This window comes from Theropithecus gelada, chromosome 5, assembly GCF_003255815.1.
Source record: "Theropithecus gelada isolate Dixy chromosome 5, Tgel_1.0, whole genome shotgun sequence".
NCBI classification, from domain to species: Eukaryota; Metazoa; Chordata; class Mammalia; order Primates; family Cercopithecidae; genus Theropithecus; species Theropithecus gelada.
In genome coordinates this window covers 148031844-148041586 of record NC_037672.1, presented here as the reverse complement: position 1 = coordinate 148041586, position 9743 = coordinate 148031844, and positions in this window count along the sequence as shown.

Genomic DNA, 9743 nt, shown 5'->3' with positions numbered 1-9743 from the left:
ACACAGATATAATAGTGTCCAGTCATCTTCTATTAATTTAATAAAGAATGTTTATCTAGTTTTATAAGAGACTTTGAAGGCTTAATAAGAATTGTATTTACTTGTGATACTACTTTAAACTCCCAACTCTCAGGAAGTATTACAGAAGTTACTGAAAGCAGCCAGGCGTGGTAGCTCACACCTGTAATCCCAGCACTTTGGGAGGCCGAGGTGGGCAGATCACTTGGGCGGGCCAGGAGTCTGAGACCAGCCTGGCCAACATGTCTTTAGTAGAGAAACCCCATCTCTACTAAAAATACAAAAATTATCCAGGTGTGGTGGCGTGCGTCTGTAATCCCAGCTGCTCGGAGGCCAAGGCAGGCGAATCGCTTGAACCTGGGAGGCAGAGATTGCAGTGAGCCAAGATCGCGCCACTTCATTCCAGCCTGGGCGACAGAGAAAGACTTTGTCTCAAAAAAAAAAAAAAAGTTAGAGACAAATTAAATAAAATGTATTAGAGATAATATCCTGCATTTAGCTTCAAAGGATTAATTGCTAAATCAATGGCTCTTTAAAAAACAAGCAGAAAGCCGGGCTCGGTGGCACATGCCTGTAATCTCAGCACTTTGAGAGGCGAGGTGTGCAGATTCTATGAGCCCAGGAGTTCAAGACCAACCTGGGCAACAAGAGGAAACCCTGTCTCTACAAAAAAATATAAAAATTATCTAGGCATGGTGGTGCATGCCTGTAGTCCCAGCTACTTGGGAGGCTGAGGTGAGAGGATTGCTTGAGACCAGGAGGTCGAGGCTACAGTGAGCCATGATCACACCACTGCACTGCAACCTGGGTGACAGAGTAAGATTCTGTCTCAACATAAATAAATAAAACAAGTAGAAACGTTTTGTCTTTTAGTTGACTAGAAGCTCAATATAAACCATTGGCACAAAAATCATTCTGCAGTCTTAGGCTGCATGCATAGAAGATGGTATTCAGGACTGAAGCAGGCAGCATCTAAGATGGGTCATTGCCTATGTGTAATCCTTTGGACTGGACCTAGTGGCTATTCTAACAAATAGAAAATGGCAGATGTGAAGGGATACTCCTTCTGAGATTATATTATAACAAGACTGTGGTTTCTGTCTTGGGTGTCTCTCTCTCTCTCTTTTCCTCCTTCCCTCGCTCTGGGATCCCTTGATCTAGAATTAGCAAGCTGCCACGATACATGATGGAGAGGCCTATGTGACGTGGTGAGTAATTGAGGTCCTCAATTTAATAGCCCGTGAGAAAGTTAAATCTGACAACAACCCATGAGTGAGCTTAAAAGAGGATCCTCAACCCCAATTGAGTTTTTGTTTTTGTTTTTCTTGAGACAGAGTCCTGCTCTATTGCCCAGGCTGAGAGTGCAGTGGTGCTATCTCAGCTCACTGCAACTTCCCCTTCTCGGGTTCAAGCAATTTTCGTGCCTCAGCCCCCCGAATAGCTAGGACCACAGGAGCATGCCACTATGCCTTGAAAATAATCTGATTGAACTTAATGTCTAATTACACAGTTACCCAGCTCATTTTCTTTTCTTTTCTTTTCTTTTTTTTTTTTTTTGAGATGGAGTCTCACTCTTTTGCCCAAGCTGGAGTGCAGTGGTGCTATCTCAGCTCACTGCAATCTCTGCCTCCTGGGTTCAAGCTATTTTCCTGCCTCAGCCTCCCAAGTAGCAGGGGTTGCAGGTGTGTGCCACCACGCCCAGCTACTTTTTGTATTTTTGGTAGAGACAGGGTTTCGCCATATTGCCCAGGCTGGTCTTGAACTCCTAGGCTCAAGTGATCCGCCCGCCTCAGTCTCCCAAAGTGCTGTGATTACAGGTGTGAGGCCTGGCGCCCAGTTGGGTTTTGAGATGACTACAGCCCTGGCTGATGACTTCAGTGCAACCTCGTGAGAAACGTTGAGCTGTTATGCTTCTCCTGAATTCCTGACCCACAGACTTGTGAGAAATAAATGTTTTGTTGTTGACCTAAATTGTTAATTTTTAAGGTAATTTGTTACTCAGGTATAGGTAATGAATGCAAGGAAAATGAAGTTCAGTCATGCCCAGTATCTGACAGGGATTGGTTCCAGGACTCCCACAGATACCAAAACCTAGGGATGCTCAAGTCCCGCAGCTGGCCACGTGGAACCCGTGGATATGATGGACCAGCTGTACTAGTAACATGGAACTCAGCAGGGACATCACATCTAGAACATTTATTTATTTTATTTAGTTTTGAGTGCTATCTTTAAGCGTGTTGACAATTTGGAGAGTATGGGGGGGCAGTAAGGATTGAGAGGAAGGTAGAAATCATGTCACAAAAGGAACCTTTGGCACTAGGGTGGGGAAAAAGTATACTTGGGAACACAATCACTACTTTCTGATATCATAAGATCCTGTTGAACGGCTACTAGATACATGGAATTTAAGAGCTAGAGGAGGGATCCAATGGTCCAAACCCCTTCGTCTTACAGACCAGAAAAGTGAGACTCAGCATGATTATGATTCTGACCTAATGTCACATAGTTAGTTACTGGCTAATCTGGGAATCGAATTTTAGATGTCTGATAGAAGCAATAGAAAAGCAATAGGAAGGCCAACTTTAGTCATGAGAAGAAACTTTCTAGCAATTAGATCTCTTTAAAAATGAAATGAATGAGGCTGGGCACTGTGGCTCACACCTGTAATCCCAGCACTTTGGGAGGCTGAGGTGGGCGGATCATGAGGTCAAGAGATCAAGACCAGCCTGGCGAAAATGGTGAAACCCCGTCTTTACTAAAAATACAAAAAGAATTAGCCTATGTGGTGGAGGGCACCTGTAGTCCCAGCTACTCAGGAGGCTGAGGCAGGAGAATCACTTGAACCTGGGAGGCAGAAGTTGCAGTGAGCCGAGATCGCACCACTGCACTCCAGCCTGGGACAGAACAAGACTCCGTCTCAAAAAAAAAAAAAAAAAAGAAATGAATGGACTGCCATACGGTATAGAGGGCTCCCTATAACTTTCTATGGATTAAAAAATAAGCTGCGGACAGGCGCAGTGGCTCACATCTGTAATCCCAGCACTTTGGGAGGCCAAGGCGTGTGAATCACCTGAGGTCAAGAGTTTGTGGCCAGTCTGGCCAACATGGCGAAACACTGTCTCTACTAAAAATACAAAAATAAACTAGGCATGGTGGCACACACCTGTAATCCCCGCTACTGGTGAGGCTGAGGCAGAAGAATCGCTTGAACCTGGGAGGCAGAGATTGCAGTGAGCTACACTCCAGCTTGGACAAGAGAGTGAGACTCTGTTTAAAAAAAAAAAAGAAGAAAGAAAAGAAAAGAAAAGAAAATGAGCTGGGTAACTGTGTAATTAGACATTAAATTCAATCAGATTATTTTCAAGCTTCTCATCAACTCTAACATGTGATTCCATATTAATTTTAAGGTTGAAAAGAATGTAAAACAGATAAATATTTTTCATGTCATTGAAAACAAAATTCTAGGCGGGTGCGGTGGTTCATGCCTGTAATCCCAGCACTTTGGGAGGCCAAGGTGAGTGGATGACTTGAGGTCAGGAGTTTGAGACCAGCCTGACCAACACAGAGGAACCCTGTCTCTACTGAATATACAAAATTAGCCGGGTATGGTGGCGCATGCCTGTAATCCCAGCTACTCGGGAGGCTGAGGCAGGAGAATCGCTTGAACCTGGGAGGCGGAGGTTGCAGTGAGCCGAGATCACGCCATTGCTCTCCAGCCTGGGCAACTGAGTGAAACTCAGTCTCAAAACAAACAAACAAACAAACGAACAAAAACTTGGCATGGTGACACATGCCTGTAGTCCCAGCTACTCGGAAGGCTGAGACAGGAGGATCATTTGAACCCAGGAGTTCAAGGTGGCAGTAAGCCATGATCACACCACTGTACTCCAGCCTGAGTGGCAAAGATCATGTTGCTTAAAAAAAAAAAAAAAAAGTAAATCTCTGAAAGCAAAGAGTTTTCTTTTTCTTTCTTTCTTTTTTTCTTTCTTTTCTTTTTTTTTTTTTTTTTTTGGTGAGATGGAGTCTCCTTTTGTTGCCCAGGCTAGAGTGCAGTGGCATGATCTTGGCTCACCGCAAACTCCACCTTCCAGGTTCAAGAGATTCTCCTGCCTCAGCTTTCCAAGTAGCTGGGATTACAGACGTGTACCACCACGCCCAGCTAAATTTTGTATTTTTAGTAGAGACGGGGTTTTGCCATGTTGGCCAGGCTGGTCTCAAACTCCTGACCTCAAGTGATCCATCCCCCTTGGCCTCCGAAAATGCTGGGATTACAGGTGTGAGCCACCACACCTGACCGTGGCTTAATCTTAGTACTTTGGGAGGCCGAGGTGGGCGGATTGCCTGAGGTCAGGAGTTCGAGACCAGCCTGGCTAACATGGTGAAACCCCATCTCTACTAAAAATACAATAATTAGGCCAGGTGCTGTGGCTCACATCTGTAATCCCAGCTACTTTGGAGGCTGAGGCAGGAGAATTGCTTGAACCCAGGAGGCAGAGGTTGTGGTGAGCCGAGATCGTGCCACTGCACTCCAGCCTGGGTGACAGAGGGAAACTCTGTCTCAAAAAAAAAAAAAAAAAATTATTAGCCGGGCATGGTAGTGCACGCCTGTAGTCCCAGCTACTCAGGAGACTGAGGCAGGAGAATTGCTTGAACCCAGGAGGTGGAGGTTTCAGTGAGCCGAGATCACACCACGCACTCCAGCCTGGGCAACAGAGCAAGACCCCGTCTCCAAAAAAATAAAAAAATAAGAAATGAAAAGGGATTAGATCTGGATTGGTGGCCCTAATTGAAAAGAAAATAAAAAAAAGGAAATGAAAAGGGAAGAGAAGAGCATATATTTTTAGATTTAGATTATTTGTAGAAATAGAAAGGGATCCTACAGTGAAATATGCCCTTCTGAAATTATCAATATAAAACATATTCTTGTCCTATTCACATCATAATTAATAAGTTTAAGAATTACCTATATAGAGCAATGGGTAGTCACTGTAGAAATTCTGTGTATAATTCTCTTTAAAGATAAAGGCTGGGTACGACAGCTCACACCTGTAATCCCAGCACTTTGGGAGGCCGAGGTGGGCAGATCACCAGAGGTCAGGAGTTGGAGACCAGCCTGACCAACATGGTGAAACCCTGTCTCTACTAAAAATACAAAAATTAGCCAGGTGTGGTGGTGGGGCCTCTGTAATCCCAGCTACTTGGGAGACTGAGGCTGGAGAATTGCTTGAACCCAGGAGGTGGAGGTGCCAGTGACCAGAGATTGTGCCATTGCACTCCAGCCTGGGTGACAAGAGCAAAACTCTGTCTCAAAAAAAAAAAAAAAAGTAATTTAAAAATCAGAAGATAGGCCAAGAGATAATTCCTGCAATTAAAGTGCTATACTGACAGTAACAGCATGTATCACCCCTACTTTATCACCCACAATACAATAAGTCAACAAGGAGTTGAGCAGCTCAACTAGAACAAAGATTGCAAACTATACTTAACAATTATATTAGAAGTGTTTGTTTAGAAGGACGATTGTGAATGTTTTCTCATTTATAAGATCCTCAGGAATAAAAAAAAATCACATTCTGATTTAAGTTGCTTTGTAGTTAGAAATAATTATTTCTCGCTGTAAAGTACTTTGCTCAGTAATGAAACGTTATTTAGAAATAATGTACAACATTTGTAAACCTGGAGGCTCATATTCATGACAGGATGTGCCCTTCCCCATCTCAGTAATGGCAACTGAATTCTTCCAGTTGATCAGGCATAAAACTTTAGAATTTTTCTCAACGCTTATCTTTTCCATACCTAAAACCCATCTTCAAAATATATTCAGAATCTGAACGCTTCTCACCACTTCCGCTGCTACAACCCTGGTCAAAGCCATCATCGTCTCTTGCCTAGATTTTCCTAGTTAGCCATTCTACTTTAGCTCTTGCCCCAGACCTTTATTCTCAATCCAGCAGCCACAGCATTTCTTTTAAAATATATGCCAGCAGCCCTCCTGAATCCTAGCGCTTCGAGACCTTCCACGGTGGACGGGCGTTTTTCAAGTATAAGGTGACATGTTTTTCAGCATATTTCAAGTATCAGGTGAATTGCAGTTTGAATGAGTAATGGACCAGACAACTCCTAGGCATAGGTAAAAGTAGGTATTTGCCTAAGCCAATATGTACAGAGAAAAATTAAAAATTTCTTAACTATAGTTTAGTGAAACTAGAAAAATATTTGTGTGTTTTATGAACCTCCGTAAACTTCCTTTACCTGACTTCAGCAAAGATTCAGGGATTAAAAATAAACCAAAATCCAATACACAGACATCAAAATATCACAGAATTTCATCAACTAATCTCAAATTGAAAAATTAGCAGATTCACTTAAGATTGCCACAGCTAATTTTTATTTTTATTTTTATTTATTTTTTGAGACGGAGACTGTTACCTCCGCTTCCCAGGTTCAAGCGATTCTCCGTCCTCAGCCTCCTGAGTAACTGGGACTACAGGTGCACACCACCATGCCTGGATAATTTTTGTATTTTTAGTAGAGATAGGGTTTCATTATGTTGGCCAGGCTGGTCTCGAAATCCTGACCTCAGGTAATCCACCTGCCTTAGCCTCCCAAAGTACTGGGATTACAGGCGTGAGGCACTGTACCCGGAGTTTTCTGTTTTCTATATAGCAGCAATATTGGTGTATCTCTTTTGAATGGAATGGTCTGGATATAGGGGTTTTATAAACACTGAGTTTCTTTCTTTCTTTCTTTCTTTTTTTTTTTTTTTGAGACAGGGACTCACTCTGTTGCCCAGGCTGGAGTGCAGTGGTGCAATCACAGCTCACTGCAGCCTCGACCTCCCACATTCAGTTGATCCTCCCACCTCATCCTCCCGACTAGCTGGGACTACAGGCATGCACCAGGATGCCTGGCTAATTTTTGGTATTTTTTGTAGAGACAGGTTTCCATCATATTGCCAACCAGCTGCTGGATGGTCTCCAACTCCTAGACTAAAGCCATCTGCCCACCTCAGCCTCCCAAAGTACTGGGATTACAGGCGTGAGCCACCACACCCGGCTGGAGGATCTTGAGCTCTTTTCTTTGTCTGTTTTTTTTTTTTTTTTTTCTTTTCCCAGAGATGGGGTCTTGCTCTGTCACACACGCTAGAGTGCCATGGTGCAGTCATAACTCACTGCAGCCTTGAACTTTCTTTCTTTTCCTTCCTTCTTTCCTTCCTTCCTTCCTTCCTTCCTTCCTTCCCTCCCTCCCTCCCTTCCTTCCTTCTTTCTTTCTCTTTCCTTCTTTCTTTTTCTTTTCTTTTCTTTTATTCCCTCCCTCCCTTCCTTCCTCCCTCTCCTCTCTCCCTCCCTCCTTCCCTCCCCTCCCCTCTCCTTCCCCTCCCCTCCCCTCCACTCTCCTTTCCCTCCCCTCCCCTCCCCTTCCCTTCCCTTAGACAGAGTTTCACTCTTGTGGCCCATCCCTTCCCTTCCCTTTCCTTCGTGGGACAGAATCTGGCTCCTGTGGCCCAGGCTGGAGTGCAATGGCGCAGTCCTGGCTCACTGCAACCTCCGCCTCCTGGATTCAAGCGATTCTCCTGCCTTAGCCTCCCAAGTAGCTGGGATTACAGGCACCCGCCAGTATGCCCGGCTAAAAGTGCTGGTTTTACAGGCGTGAGCCACCACCCTTCTGGCCTCTGAATTTCTTTTTCTTTTTCTTTTTCTTTCTTTCTTTTTTTTTTTTTTGAGATGGAGTCTCACTGTGTCACCCAGTCTGGAGTACAGTGGTTCGATCTCAGCTCACTGCAACCTCCACCTCCCGGGTTCAAGCGATACTTGTGACTCAGTCTCCCAAGCAGTTGGGATTACAGGCATGTGCCACCACGCCCGGCTAATTTTGTATTTTTAGTAGAGACGGTGTTTCACCATGTTGGCCAGGCTGATCTCCAACTCCTGGGCTTAAATGATCTGCCCGCCTCGGCCTCCCAAAGTGCTGGGATTACAGGTGTGAGCCACCACGGCCGATTCCCGGCCCTGAATTTCTTTAAGATCTGAAATCAGGCCGGGGGTGGTGGCTCACGCCTGTAACCCCAGCACTTTGGAAGGCCAAGGCAGGTGGATCACCTGAGGTCGGGAGTTCGAGACCAGCCTGGCCAACATGGAGAAATCCCGTCTGTACTAAAAATACAAAATTAGTTGGGCATAGTGGTGCATGCCTGTAATCCCAGCTACTTGGGAGGCTGAGGCAGAAGAATCACTTGAACTCGGGAGGCTGAGGTTGCATGAGCTGAGATGGTGCTATTGCACTCTAGCCTGGGAAACAAGAGCGAAACTCCATCTCAAAAAATTTAAAAACAGAAAGAAAAATCTGAAATCAAAGTTGGTAATGAAACAGAAGCATCTTTTAATAAAACGCAGTTAAATAAATTTAATAAAATGCCTATTTAAATTCTTTTTTTTTTTTTTTTTTGAGATGGAGTTTTGCTCTTATCCCAGCTGGAGTGCAATGGCGTCATCTTGGCTCACTGCAACCTCCACCTCCCAGGTTCAAGCGATTCTCCTGCCTTGGCCTCCCAAGTAGCTGGGAATACAGGCAAGCACCACCACGCCTGGCTAATTTTTGTATGTTTAGTAGAGACGGGATTTCTCCATGTTGGTCAGGCTGATCTTGAATTCCTGACCTCAGGTGATCCGTCCGCCTTGGCCTCCCAAATTGCTGGGATTACAGGCATGAACCACTGCGCCTGGCCAAGATGTTTTATTCTGAAATGCATCATATATATGGAGCACAGTGTTAAATGTATAGATATAGTTTAAATAATCATGATAAATCTATGTAACCACCACCTGGGTGAAGAAGTAGCATTAACAGTCCGGGTGCGGTGGCTTATGCCTTGGCTTATGCCTGTAAACCCAGAACTTTGGGAGCCAAGGCGGGAGGATCACAAGGTCAGGAGTTCGAGATCAGCCTGGCCAATATGGTGAAACCCTGTCTCTACTAAAACATATAAAAGTTAGCTGGGCCAGAAATGCAAATCAAAACCACAATGAGATACCATCTCACACCTGTTAGAATGGCAATCATTAAAAAGTCAGGAAACAACAGGTGCTGGAGAGGTTGTGGAGAAATAGGAACACTTTTACACTGTTGGTGGGATTGTAAACTAGTTCAACCATTATGGAAAACAGTATGGCGATTCCTCAAGGATCTAGAACTAGATGTACCATATGACCCAGCCATCCCATTACTGGGTATATACCCAAAGGATTATAAATTATGCCGCTATAAAGACACATGCATACGTATGTTTATTGCAGCACTATTCACAATAGCAAAGACTTGGAATCAACCCAAATGTCCATCAGTGACAGATTGGATTAAGAAAATGTGGCACATATACACCATGGAATACTATGCAGCCATAAAAAATGATGAGTTTGTGTCCTTTGTAGGGACATGGATGCAGCTGGAAACCATCATTCTTAGCAAACTGTCACAAGAACAGAAAACCAAACACCGCATGTTCTCACTCGTAGGTGGGAACTGAACAATGAGATCACCTGGACTCAGGAAGGGGAACATCACACACCGGGGCCTATCATGGGGAGGGGGGAGGGGGGAGGGATTGCATTGGGAGTTATACCTGATGTAAATGACGAGTTGATGGGTGCAGCACAGCAACATGGCACAAGTATACATATGTAACAAACCTGCACGTTATGCACATGTACCCTACAACTTAAAGTATA